Raw genomic sequence first — 15,330 nt, 5'->3', positions numbered from 1 at the left:
GGCTAGGTAAAGGTACCCCCGCCCGTACGGGCCAGTCGTGTCCGACTCTAGGGTTGCGCGCTCATCTTGCTTAAGAGGCCGGGGGCCAGCGCTGTCCGGAGACACTTCCGGGTCACGTGGCCAGCGTGACGAAGCTGCTCTGGCGGGCCAGCACCAGCGCAGCACACGGAAACGCCTTTTACCTTCCCGCTATAAAGCGGTACCTATTTATCTACTTGCACTTAAGGGTGCTTTCGAACTGCTAGGTGGGCAGGAGCTGGGACCGAATGACGGGAGCTCACCCCGCTGCGGGGATTCGAACCGCCGACCTTGCGATCAGCAAGTCCTAGGCACTGAGGTTTTACCCACAGCGCCACCCGCGTCCCGTAGGCTAAGAGGCTAACTGTAGGCTAAGAGGGTTGCAAAATGAACAGAATTGTCAGTCATTAACAAGCATTTCCAAGGGCCAAAGGCATCAATAATGGCAAACAAGAATACTGAATAATAATAATAATCCCACCCTTCACCTCTAATGCCCCAGTGTGGGTTCCAACGTGGTAATACAATGTTACAATGCAATATTAAATGCAGGTTTAAACAACTTGTGTGAAGCTGTAGACCACAAAGCAACTATTTTGAACAAAATTACTGATGTTTGGACACCTAGTTAACATTATACATCAGGAGTGGCTAACCTGCAGCTTCCAGACATTGTTGGACAACATCTCCCATCATCCTGGGAGTTGGCTGTGCTGGCTGGGGTTGATGGAGTCCGGCAACTCCTGGAGGGCTGCAGGATAGATACCCCTGCTCTACACCTTTGCTCTAATCCCATTGGGGTCAAATCCACATGGTGACTCTCTACCCACCCACCCATCCCAACTTCCACTCTGCTCAAAGATACCTTTAGGAAAGGGCTGTATACCAATATCTCTACAGAGGCATCTTGGCATTTGACAATAAGTCATTTCAACATCGTATCCATTTTACAAGTTATATTTGCCCACAAGAGCATGGATGCTGGGATGCATGTGATAACCAGCCCTGATTTCCAGCAAACTATTATAAATGGAAGCTGAATTGGTTTAAAACTTGGGTTTCAGTATTGTATAACTGTCTCGTTGGCTGCCATAGAAGTGTTAGGATTCACCTCCATCTGTTAGGCGCAGGCTTTCTGAGAAAACATAACTCTTGCAAAACATCTTCCTAATCCCTGAGAATGTCATGCATATTAACTGTAGCTTCAGCGGCACAAGTTATCTCAAGGGTGTTCAGTTGCATGCATGTGATAACCGAGGGAACACACCGGCCTAGGCACTCACGCCCTCTGAATGAATGGCTTTTTGTACAGGGTTGGGAATCTCCTTCAAGAAATTAACCTTCACCATCATTAAATGGCTCAGACCCCCAAACCCTGAATAATAATAATAATAATAATAATAATAATAATAATAATAATAATAATAATTTATTTGTACCCCACCCATCTGGCTGGGTTTCCCCAGGGACTCTGAGTAGCTCTCAACAGAATATTTAAAAACATGATAAAACATCAAACATTTAAAACTTCCCTAAACAGTGCAGCCTTCAGATGTATTCTAAAAGTCAGATAGTTGTTGATTTCCTTGACATCTGATGGGAGAGCGTTCCACAGGGCGTTCCACTACCAAGAAGGCAATCTGCCTGGTTCCCTGTAACTTCGCTTCTTGTTCTTGCAGTGAGGGAACCTCCAGAAGGCCCTCAGCGCTGGACCTCAGTGTCCGGGCTGAACGATGGGGGTGGAGACGCTCCTTCAGGTATACAATGCGTGGTGTCACACGCATGCGCTGTATGTAGCGACACCGCACATGCACTGTACATAGCGGTTTGCCGCCAGTGCCGCCCAAGCACTATACAGAAGGCAGTGGGATCCCTCCGTTGCCACTATAGCTGCATGTCGAGGATCCTCCGTTTGTCACTACGGCTGTGAGCAGAGGATCCCACCACCGACCGGACAGCGCTCGGATGGTGCTGGTGGCAAACCGCTACGTATGTACAATGCATACGCATTGTTGCACGCATGCGCTATATGTAGCGGCACCACACATGCACCCTACGTAGCGATACCACACATGCGTCATACATAGCAGCACAATGCGTGTGCAGGCAGCGGTTTGCTCCGCCCCGAGTGTTGGTTAGCCTTCGTTCGCCCCTGATGAAGAAGAAGAAGAGACGAAGAGTTGATATCCCGCTTTATCACTACCTGAAGGGGTCTCAAAGCGGCTAACATTCTCCTTTCCCTTCCTCCCCCACAACAAACACTCTGTGAGGTGAGTGGGGCTGAGAGACTTCAGAGAAGTGTGACTAGCCCAAGGTCACCCTGAAGGCAGAAGCATTGCTGCCAGGTCCTGAAACTGGAAGTTGGGAGACCTTCCCGCTGTCGAACAACCCGTAATGTCAGAAAGTTATTCCTGATGTTTAGTCGGCATCTCCTTTCTTATATCTTGAAGCCATTGCTTCAGGTCCTAGCCTCCAGAGCAGGAGAAAACAAGCCTCCTTTAGATATTTGAAGATGGCTATGACATCCCCTCTCAGTCTCCTCTTTACCAGGCTAAGCATACCCAGCTCCTTCAACTGTTCCTCATAAGGCTTGGTTTCCAAACCATTTTATCGTCTTGGTCACCCTCCTCTGCACACGTTCCTGCTCGTCAATATCCTTCTTAAACTGTGGTGCCCAGAACCGCAGTCCTATTGCCCAACCTTCTCCAATCTGTGGCTGGATGGAGTTGTAGTCCAAAATTTCTGGAGGGTGCCAGGTGAGGGAAGGCTGCTGTCGGCTATTTTGTGTGTGTATGTGAATTTCATTTGTGTAAACAGCCCATTATATATACATTATATATCTGTTTTTCCAGTATAACATCTATTTGTTGATGCTTGAGTACATTGGTTTTTGTTTTTTAGTATTTCCAGGTAGCATCTCATTGTGGAGAACTTTGAACATGACTTTCCCTTCCTATTGTACTGATGGAGATGTTGCTGGGAATTTTTCTTTTTTTGAAAAGATATTTATTAGAGGTTTAGAAATTACAGAAAAAAGAAAAAAGGAAAACAACAAAAAATTCAACAAGACATACATTTCGATACATAAAAAAAGGAAAATAAAAAACATAAAAACCAATACAACAATACAACAATAAAAAACATCCAATACTCCATATCCTTATCTTTCATTTGCTTGTTTCCTTGACCTCCTCACACCTCCCTTTTTGTATTCTAGTTTAGTTAATTTTTCCAGCAAATTCTTTCCATCTTTCTCAATTTTTGTTAAGTAATTTATCTTAACGGTCTAACATATTAATTCACTCAGTAAATCCTTGCTATCTTTCACTGTGTTCTGTCATTCAATTTACCTTAATTTATTTTAACCTTATCTTACCATATTATCTTACCAAGTTTTTTTAAAAAACTTTCTTCCAATCTTCATCCAACGTCTCTTCTTCCTTGTCTCGGGTTATGTCAGTCCTTACTGTCCATTCCATCTAGTCCATCAACCTGGTGCTCTTGTGTCCGAGGCTCTTAAGTCTCTTCCATGCCCCTTCTGCAGATCTTCTTCTTGTTTATACCTGCACTTTACCTTGTCTTCTGTTGATCTTTTTCTTAGTTTCTTTCCTTTCTCATTGAGGAATAGGACTTGGGGAGACTCCGACCCAAAAATATCTCCATCTCCCCTCAGCAGATCAACCCATTCCCCACAGTCCCATTCCCCACACTCAGCACTGTAGTCCAAAAAGTATTTAAAAGCATGTTTCAAAGACCCTCCGAAATTAAAAGCCCCCACAACTCCAGACCCCCCCCGGCCCACTCCAGATTCAATCTTCAAGAACAGTGGCTTATGCTCCTGCAGGGCCTCGGGTCTCTCCATTTGTGTTGCTTGAGGTTCAACAGCGACCTCCTCCATTATCTTCTGCACTTAGAATCATAGAATCCAAATTATCTACATCTTTTTTAGGAATCAATGTAATATATGCTTCCTTCCAGGTGTTTGGAATCTTTCCTTCCCTCAATATATTTCATCACCTCGCCTAGCACTGGGGATATTTGATTACCTAGTGTTTTATAATATTTGGCCGAAAGGCCATCCGGCCCCGGCGCTTTCCCCGCTTTCATCTTTTTTATTGCCTTATTTATCTCTTCTTGACTGATTTTCTGGTCTAATATCTCTTTTTCCTCTTTTGGGATTTGCTTCAGATGGTATTTTTGCAAATATTGGTCTATTTCTTGTTCTGTTTCGTTTCCTCTTTTATATAAATCCTTGTAAAATTTTTGAAATATCCTTTTTATGTCCTTTGGTTCTTCCACAATTCTTTCTCCTTCTCTTATTTTACTAATCATATTTTGTTTCTTCCTTTCTCTTATTTGCCAGGCCAAATACTTCCCTATCTTATTTGCAGATTCAAAGTTCTTTTGGTTCAATGATTTAATTTTCCACTCTATCTCTTGGTTTATTATTGTGGAGAATTTGGCTTGTAAAATTTTTAAATTCTGTTTTATGGTCTCGTCGCTAGGGTTAATAGTTAATTTTCTTTCATTTTCCATAATCTGTAATAAAGTCTCTTCTTTCTTTGTCTCTTTTTCTTTTCTTAATTGACTGTTTTTCTGAATCAAGAATCCCCTCATAACTGCCTTTCCTGCATCCCACACAGTCTCTATAGGGGTTTCTCCATTTAAATTCCACTTAAAATATTCTTCAATTGTTTCTAAGGCCTTATTTACGATCTTCTGATCATTAAATAAGGATTCATTCATTCTCCATCTACCTATTTTAACAGAGTGGTGCATGCTCTAGTTATCTCCCGCTTGGACTACTGCAATGCGCTCTACGTGGGGCTACCTTTGAAGGTGACTCGGAAACTACAGCTAATCCAGAATGCGGCAGCTAGACTGGTGACTGGGGGCAGCCGCCGAGACCACATAACACCGGTCTTGAAAGACCTACATTGGCTCCCAGTACGTTTCCGAGCACAATTCAAAGTGCTGGTGTTGACCTTTAAAGCCCTAAACGGCTTCAGCCCAGTATACCTGAAGGAGCGTCTCCACCCCCATCGTTCTGCCCGGACACTGAGGTCCAGCGCCGAGGGCCTTCTGGCGGTTCCCTCATTGCGAGAAGCGAAGCTACAGGGAACCAGGCAGAGGGCCTTTTCAGTGGTGGCGCCCGCCCTGTGGAATGCCCTCCCATCGGATGTCAAGGTGATGGACAACTACCTGACATTCAGAAGACATCTTAAGGCGGCCCTATTCAGGGAAGCTTTTAATGTATGATATTTTAGTGTTTTTTGGTTTCTGTGGAAGCCGCCCAGAGTGGCTGGGGAAACCCAGCCAGATGGGCGGGGTACAAATAATAAATTATTATTATTATTATTATTATTATTATTATTATTATTATTATTATCTTTGCCTTTTAATTCAATAGTAACTGCGTTGTGATCGGATATAATTCGTGGTTGAATTTCAGATTTGGTTAGATTCCGTATCAGTTCGTTCGAAATCCAAATACTGTCTATTCTCCCCCAGCTTTGGTTTGGGTTTGAAAAAAAAGTGAATTGTTTCGTAGTGGGGTTCTTAAATCTCCATGCATCATGTCAGGGGTTCAGAGACAGAGGCACAGGTGAGGGAGGAGACGGAGAGCGACGAGGAAGAATCCCAGGACAGTGAGGAAGAGGATGACAATGACTTGAGATCTTCCATGAGTCTCTCAAGTGAATCGGAGGATTCTCAGGAGGGGGCACCCCTAGTCAGGACAAGGGGGGTCACAGGGGGGACCTGCCAGGAGCAGGGAAGCAGCAGGGAAACCCCGAGCGGGAGTGGGAGATCGGGGCCGGCTTCCCAGCAGGAACGAAGGGAAGAGAGGGGGGTTCCCAGTGTGACACACGGAGCGGAGCAGGAAAGAGACAGGGGAAGGAGATCTGGGGAGAACGTCCTGGCGGAAGAGGCGGAGAGTAGTACAGGGAGTAGTGTAAGTGTCAAAAGGAAGGTCAGGGGTAGCGAGCGCGCGCCAAGTTCAAATGTGGAGGCGCGCGGAAATGGAGAAAGCCCGGAGGAGGAGCCCAGCCCCAAAGCACGAAGGAGGGGGGAACAGGCATCTCAGGAATCCGCTTCAGGAGAGAGCAGGAGGGAAGGAACCCAGGGGGGCAGGAAGACCCTGCGGAAAAGGAAAGACAGGAAGAGGTGGTCTAGCACAAGCCTCTTAAGTTGGTGCAGGGGCGGGACCGATTCAGAGGGGACTTCAAATGTCTAACGTTAGAGACTCGGGGCTGCGCGCCTCGGTTGTGGAATCAATAATGAACTGCAATAAACATCCTTGTATATAAGAAGAGCTTGGCGTTGGTCTTTTGTGAGCTGAGACCTGAGGCAGCCTCTGACACATCAATTAATCCCAAATTATTTACCATATCGAAAAAGGATCGGGGCAATTTGCCATCTTTCATCTCCTGTCTTTTTGTTAGTTTATCTAAGTTTGGGGACACCACCCCATTGAAATCACCCATCAATATCATTTTTTGATCCATCCATTCCATCAATATATTACCTAGTTCAAAAAAGAAAGCAGATTTTTTATCATTTGGTGCATATATTCCAGCCACAATTATTTTTTCCCCATGAAACACCATCTGAACTACAACCACTCTCCCTTGTTCATCTTTGTACAATAATTGTGGATTGTATTTTTCCTTAATGTATAGTACTACCCCTCTTTTCTTGACCTTATCCGAGGTCACAAAATCCAATCCTAATCTCTTGTTACTTAATACCCTTTTATGTTTGTTTATTACGTGCGTCTCTTGTAAGCAAATTAGATCCCAATTCTTTTTCAATAATATATGCGTAATCTGATTCCTTTTATTTTTGTTGTTCAACCCATTCACATTCCAACTTAGTGCTTTTAGAACCATCTGTTATGTTGTACTAACTGATTTCTCTAATCTAGATAAGAACTACTGTTCCTTGTCTTCCCTTTGTTCTTCCTCCCTTTCTTCTACTGAACTCTCCTCTCTTTCCTCTTCCTCGCACCCTTCTCCCTCTTCGTCTCTCAACTGTTCCCCCCTTTCCTCCTCTCCCTCCAACTTTCCAAAATCCTTCTCATATCTCCTTGCAAATTTCTGGAGTTCTATAGTGGTAGACAGTTTAAACCTTTTTTCCTTAAAGTAAAACGAAATGCCTTCCGGGAACTCCCATCTGTACAAGATCCCATTTTTCTTCAATTGGCTTGTTAGTTTTTTATATGGGTCTCTCCTTCGAAGAAATCTTGAAGGGATTTCTTTAAAGATAATGATTGGGTTTCCTTCAATAGATAGCCTTTTAATATGGTCCTGTTTCAGTATTTCATTTCTTATCTCTAGCGAATTGAACATAGCAATTACATCTCCTGGCAATTTTTTCTTTTTAACTTTAGTCGATTTTGACCTTATTCGAAAAATATTTACTAAGTGATAATTTATCTCGTCCTCTTTCTTATCTAACCAAATTGCCAGCTCTTTTATCACTTTGGTTCTAATATTCTCATTTAAATTCTCTGGTATACCTCTGAGTGAAGAATTACAGGCCAATTTCATTATTAAATAATGATTATAAATTATTCGCAGATATAATGGCGGAAAGATTAAAAAAGGTTTTGATTAATAAAATACATAAAGATCAAACAGGCTTCCTTCCAGGGAGACAACTACGGGATAATGTAAGAAATCTGATAGATATTATTGAATATTTGGATATGAAAATAGACAGACAGGCCGCTCTGGTTTTCATAGATGCCGAAAAGGCATTTGACAATATCTCGTGGGACTTCCTAAGGAAAAGTTTAGAAATGATGGGAATAGGGGGAAAATTTAGAAGAGGGATAGAAGCAATATATAAGGAGCAGAAAGCAAAATTGGTAATAAATAACACCACAACGGAATATTTCAACATTCATAAAGGAACTAGACAAGGTTGCCCCCTATCCCCTTTATTATTTATAATAGTACTGGAAATACTCAACGAGAGACTGAGGGAGGCAACAGAAGTGAAAGGAATCAAGGTGGGAAAAAGGGAATTTAAAATTAAAGCATTTGCGGACGACATCGTACTGACCCTAGAAGATCCAAAGGAGAGTGTTAAAGAAGCCTTACAAAAAATAGAGGAATTCGGAGGTGTGGCAGGATTCAAGGTAAATAAGATTAAAACTAAAATGCTGGTTAAAAACTTAAATAAGGAAGAGACGATAGAATTAGAACGAAAGGCGGAAATTATGGCAGTTTAAAAAGTGAAATATCTTGGAGTGTGGATTACGGCCAAAAACTTAAATTTATATAAGGACAACTACGAGGTCACCTGGAGGAATATAAAGAAAGATATGGAAATTTGGGGGAGGATGAAACTTTCCTTTTTGGGGAGGATAGCAGTGGTTAAAATGAACATTTTGCCTAGAATGCTGTTCTTATTTCAAACTATCCCAGTACTTAAAGGTCTAAAACAATGTAAAGAATGGCAGAAAGCCCTGGCGAGATACATCTGGCAGGGAAAAAGACCACGGATAAAAATGAAAATATTGATTGACAAAAAGGAAAGAGGGGGTTTTTCACTCCCAGACCTGAGCATTTATTATGAAGCAGCGTGTCTACTTTGGCTAAAGGATTGGATAAAACTGGAGAACAGAGATTTGCTGGACCTGGAAGGTTTTAACAACTGGTATGGGTGGCATGCATACCTTTGGTATGAGAAGGTGAAGGTCCATAGGGGCTTCTTAAACCATATCTTTAGGGGACCGATATATCAGGTTTGGGAGAGAAATAAAAACCTCCTTGAAAGAAAGACCCCCTGGTGGATCTCACCAATAGAGGTATTAACAATTAAGAAAACTAATATGGAAGGGAAAAATGCCACATACGAAGATTTGGTAAGAAAAACAGAACAAGGGCCCAAACCTGAACCTTATGAAGAGACAAAACATTTATTTATTGGTTGGTTACAATATCATCAGGTGAATGACCTGTTAAAAGAGGATAAGAGGAAAATAGGCTTTGATGACAAAAAAATCAAGATTTAACATAGAGATAGTAGAAGGAAAGAACAAAACATTATCTAAAATATATGATATGCTGTTGGAATGGTACACAAAAGATGAGGAGGTGAAAGAAGCAATGATTAAATGGGCAATTGACTTTGGCTATAACATCGATTTTGAAAGGTGGCTGGAATTGTGGAACAGTAATATTAAGTTTACGGCTTGTATGGCATTGAGAGAGAATGTCTGGAAGATGATGTACAGATGGTATCTTACGCCGGCGAAATTGGCCAAAATGTATAGATTAAAGAATAAGACATGCTGGAAATGCGGTGAAGTGGGGAGAGACCTTTACCATATGTGGTGGTTATGCAGTAAGGTGAAGGGCTTTTGGGAATTAATTTATAATGAGCTTAAAAAAATATTAAAATACACCTTTCCCAAGAGACCTGAGGCCTTTCTGCTGGGAATAATGGGCAAAGAAATAAAAAGTGAGGATAAAATAATATTCCTCTACGCCACCACAGCTGCAAGAATTCTGCTGGCACAAAATTGGAAATCGGAAACTGTACCTAGCATAAGTGATTGGCAGATTAAAATGGTAAATTACGCCGAGCTGGATAGACTAACAGGCAGATTACGAGACCAAGATGAACAGAAATTCAAGAAAAATTGGAGTAAATTCTGGAATTATATTGGAACAGATTTATAAGATGATCTGGCAGGGAGAGGAAAAACTCTATCAGCGACAATCTTAAGATTAAAAATACGTAACCATGGAATTTATTAGAAACTTACCAAAAGGGTGGAGGGAAGTCAAAGACTCGACAGAGTATAAAACATTTTTTATTTCTATGATTTTGTATGTTCAATTCTTGTTTGCATAGAATGGGAAATGGGAATAATAATTTATGTTAATTTGTTTGTTTACATATTTGTTTGTCCTTTATTAAATATGAATAAAAATTTAATGGGGAAAAAAATAGAATCATAGAATCATAGAATCATAGAGTTGGAAGAGACCACAAGGGCCATCGAGTCCAACCCCCTGCCAAGCAGGAAACACCATCAGAGCACTCCTGACATATGGTTGTCAAGCCTCTGCTTAAAGACCTCCAAAAAAGGAGACTCCACCACACTCCTTGGCAGCAAATTCCACTGTCGAACAGCTCTTACTGTCAGGAAGTTCTTCCTAATGTTTAGGTGGAATCTTCTTTCTTGTAGTTTGGATCCATTGCTCCGTGTCCGCTTCTCTGGAGCAGCAGAAAACAACCTTTCTCCCTCCTCTATGTGACATCCTTTTATATATTTCAACATGGCTATCATATCACCCCTTAACCTCCTCTTCTCCAGGCTAAACATGCCCAGCTCCCTTAGCCGTTCCTCATAAGGCATCATTTCCAGGCCTTTGACCATTTTGGTTGCCCTCCTCTGGACACGTTCCAGTTTGTCAGTGTCCTTCTTGAATTGTGGTGCCCAGAACTGGACACAGTACTCCAGGTGAGGTCTGACCAGAGCAGAATACAGTGGCACTATTACTTCCCTTGATCTAGATGCTATACTCCTATTGATGCATCCCAGAATTGCATTGGCTTTTTTAGCTGCTGCGTCACACTGTTGGCTCATGTCAAGTTTGTGGTCAACCAAGACTCCTAGATCCTTTTCACATGTACTGCTCTCAAGCCAGGTGTCCCCCATCTTGTATTTGTGCCTCTCATTCCCCCCCCCCAAGTGCAATACTTTACATTTCTCCCTGTTAAAATTCATCTTGTTTGTTTTGGCCCAGTTCTCTAATTTGTCAAGGTCGTTTTGAAGTGTGATCCTGTCCTCTGGGGTGTTAGCCACCCCTCCCAGTTTGGTGTCATCTGCAAATTTGATCAGGATGCCCTTGAGTCCATCATCCAAGTCGTTGATAAAGATGTTGAATAAGACCGGGCCAAAGACAGAACCCTGTGGCACCCCACTAGTCACTCTTCTCCAGGATGAAGAGGAACCATTAATGAGCACCCTTTGGGTTCGGTCAGTCAGCCAGTTACAAATCCACTGAGTGGTAGCAGAGTCAAGACCGCATTTTACCAGCTTCTTTACAAGAATATCATGGGGCACCTTGTCAAATACCTTGCTGAAATCAAGGTAGGCTACATCCACTGCGTTCCCTTCATCTACCAGGCTTGTAATTCTGTCAAAAAACGAGATCAGGTTAGTCTGACATGACTTATTTTTCAGAAATCCATGCTGACTATTGGTAATCACAGCATTCCTTTCTAGGTGCTCACAGACTGTTTGCTTAATGATCTGCTCCAGAATCTTCCCTGGTATTGATGTCAGACTGACTGGGCAGTAATTATTTGGGTCCTCTCTTTTCCCCTTTTTGAAAATAGGGACAACATTTGCCCTCCTCCAGTCTGCCGGGACTTCGCCTGTTCTCCAGGAATTCTCAAAGATGACTGCCAGTGGTTCTGAGATCACTTGCCCTGTCAAAACAAGTTCCTGAGTTGGTTCCTGGATGGTTTCTATATGGGTATTCGCCGTTTGTCCAAAGTTTTTGACTGCAACAGTCATCAAATCCATCTTCTCATGCATCTGCTCCAACAAAGTGCTTGTCTTGCAAAAAGCAAGCACCAAAACGTCTTCTAAACACATTTTTATTCAAGGCCAGAGTCTGGTCTCACGATCCTAATCTTGCCGCTGTAAAATCCCCAGATCGACTCCAGCAACAATTTAACAAGCTCCCTCTAGAGGAGACAATTTCTATTTGTATCCATCTTTTGTAAACAGGTCCAACAAAAGAAAATTACTTTTTCATTTTTCATATATTTTGTATCTTTTGATTGCAAAATGCAACATTGGAATCAGTTTGTTTCTCTTTTTTTTAACTATCTGTCAAAGACATTCCATTCACAGTCAATGAACTTCCCCAAGAATTTCTGTCTCTGGCACCCCGTTCCCAGGTTTGAGACGGTGGAAATTTATCTTTCTTTACTCTCTCTCCTGCAGGCTTGAACAATAAAAATTCCCCCCTTTTCTCCTGCTTCCAAGAGGGGTTTTGATGGTTATAACTGAAGGAAATTTAGTTCTTTATATGTGACTTTCCAGACTTTAGCTTGCAAATTTTTGCTTCAGTCTATTTACAAAAAGCGGAAGGCGGACTTCCTGTTTAGAACCTTCCCGCTTCAGTGCCAAATAAAAATGTTTCGTAATCCAATTTTCCGTTTTACTCACGGGTACTTGTTTAGAGTCCAATTGTCCACAGGAAAAAGTCAGCGCTCTCCGGCAACGGCTGTGTGGCTTCACTCCGTAAAAGTAGCAGTCGATTCAAAACACCGCGCCGCTCACCCCACGTTGCTTTGGATCCCCGAAAAGGGGTTTCCCTGCGAGTAGGGGAGGCGCTCCTGGTGTCAGCCGAATCCCACGTTCCCAGGCTTCCTCCACCTGGGATTTTTAAAGGGTCTCCGTCTTCGCCGCGGCGGCAAGACCCGATTTTCACGGAGCGGGTTCCTCCCGGTCAGAGGAACTCCGCCATTGCCGATGGCGCTAACCCGGAAGTCCTGTTGCTGGGAATTTTTCTGACCCCCATAGCTTTTACAATGAACTCTATTTAGATCAAAGGAAGAAGCTCAAAGGATGAGCGTTCTGTTGTGTAGCCAAAACTAGTTCCTATGTGAAGTGAACTATGGGTGAGCTTGGATCAGTCACCAAAAGGATTATAATTAATATTGTGATTAAGATAAAAAATCCTGTAATAATTTTGTGTTTTTTTCTTTCCTGAGGAAGGTTTCTGAATGGTGGTGATAGCAGCTGGGAAGCCAGTGGTTTAATCTTTTATGCCTTCTTTATCTGTAAGTAATATTTTCCCACTGATTTCTTTCTGCATCATCAGGTGACCTTGACACTCTGCCAAGTGAGGTGAGCACAGTTAATAAATATTCAGTTTTCCATCATTTTTGCTGGGTCAGAAAATGAACCTTATAAAGATTCAGTTGAGGGTTTATTGCCCAATTCTCCCTTTAGACAGCCTTCTTTTTGCCTTGGCAATGGAAAAAATGCAGGTAGTTCAAAAGCACATCAAAAGTGCAAGTAGATAAATAGGTACCGCTCTGGCGGGAAGGTAAACGGTGTTTCCGTGCGCTACTCTGGTTCGCCAGAAACAGCTTAGTCATGCTGGCCACATGACCCGGAAGCTGTACGCCGGCTCTCTCGGTCAGTAAAGCGAGATGAGCGCCACAACCCAAGAGTCAGCCACAACTGGACCTAATGGTCAGGGGTCCCTTTATGTTGCTCCATTAGAAAAACAAACAAACTGCAAATACAAAAACCAGCGACCAAACTTTTTAAGTTCATCTTTCAAGAACTCATCTTAATTCTCGATTCAAAGTCAAAAATCCCACCCCATGTGTTTTGCTTAACATCTGGCCTGAAGAAGAATTCGAGTGAACCTGAAAACTAGCTCACTTCTTTTTAGTGGAGATTGTGTTGCTATTGTTGTTTGGATTTTTTCAGCCATGACCCTCTGAGCCGTCTAAAAACGGCAAAAGGAAGTGGCTTGTAGTAGGTCCTCGTTTTATTTTCTCTTTCTCCTTTGTAGTAAAATGTTTAACCGACACATTGGCTGGATGGCAGCCAAATCACTCTGGTAGTAACCTTTTAGCCCCTTCAACCAAAGGAGCGGGGAACGAAGCAGAAGGACTTCATACGAGCTGCAGGGTGTCAGAAATTCCGAGTCTGAATGAGAAAATGCGGAAGCCACAGGAAATTCACCTATGATGAGTCACTGACTTGTGGAAGAACGTGGGAGAAAAGAACTGTTCATCTTCACGATTTGCCTTTCGTCCTCTGCTGTACTGCCTTTCTGTCATCACCCTCAACTGAAAGCAGCTACAGTGTGTACGTATAAAAGAAGGTGCTCTTTTTCCTTAGGAAACATGTGACTAATTGTAACTATGAAGGCTGCAATCCCAAAGCCATTTATTAGAGAGTCCCCCCTAAACTAACTTACTTGTGAGTAAACATGTATAGAATTTCATCATAAGCTGGTGGTTTCTGCCTATGAAAAGCAGTGAGATCCTATCTATAAGCAGTGGCATAGAAGCCAATTAGCTCACTTGCTGTGGATAACTATAGTTTGCAAGCACTCAAGAGAAATACTAAGCAATATGGAAGAGGGATTATGATGATAATTTATTTATCATTTATACCCCACCCATCTGGCTGGGTTTCCCCAGCCACTCTGGGTGGCTCCCAACAGAATATTAAAAAACATGATAAAACATCAAACGTTAAAAACTTCCCTAAACAGGGCTGGCTTCAGATGTCTTCTAAAAGTCAGATAGTTGTTGATTTCCTTGACATCTGATGGAAGAGCGTCCCACAGGGTGTTCCACTACCAAGAAGGCCCTCTGCCTGGTTCCCTATAATTTCGCTTCTCTCAGTGAGGGAACTGCCAGAAGGCCCTCAGTGCTGAACAATGGGGGTGGAGACGCTCCTTCAGGTATACTGGGCCAAGGCCGTTTAGAGCTTTCAAGGTCAGCACCAACACTTTGAATTGTGCTTGGAAGCATACTGGGAGCCAATGTAGGTCTTTCAGGATCAGTTTCATATGGTCTTGACGGCCACTCCCACCAGTCTAGCTGCTGCATAGAGGCACCATAGCCTGCTGTTGCCTGCTACACCTTTTCCTTTGGGAATGAAAACCGGCTGTGGATACAAATGGTCTAGTCAAACTTACAGACATCGATTATCTCCCCATAAGACTTCTCCTGTACAATATTTGAATCTTGAGCTGTATTTGTTCCTGACCATTTGGGGCACAACACCAAAAAATAGGCATTGTGCCCATGGAGGAGAAGGTTATCACTAGCTACGAGCCATAATGGTTATCCTGGAAGTACTATGCCTCTGAATGCCAGTTGCTGGGAATCACAAACAAGAGAGTGTTGTTATGCTTATTTTCTTCCTGAGGCCATCCCATAGGCATTTGGTTGGCCACTGTGGGAAGATGTTTGACTAGATGGGACTTTCATCTGATCCAGCAGTGCCTTTTTATGTTCTTCAGTTCATACGCCCATCTTCTTCTTATATGTCAATGTAATGTAACTGTGAAATTATCCAGCTGTATGGGAAGTACATGAAAAGGTGTACTGGAGAAAAAGTCGGCTTGAATATGACAAATGAAGTTGAATGTTTGAAGATTCTGAACAGATAAAAGAGAGTGGTGGAGTCTACACACCTATAAAAAACATATATTGTGAAAAAGCTTTTTAAAAAAATGTTTTGAAAAATGGATTCAATTTGCCATAGCTCACCATCGCCATCTAGTGTCACATTTGTATATT

This window comes from Podarcis bocagei, assembly GCF_964188305.1.
Source record: "Podarcis bocagei genome assembly, chromosome: 6".
Lineage (NCBI taxonomy): Eukaryota > Metazoa > Chordata > Lepidosauria > Squamata > Lacertidae > Podarcis > Podarcis bocagei.
This window is presented reverse-complemented; position numbering follows the sequence as displayed.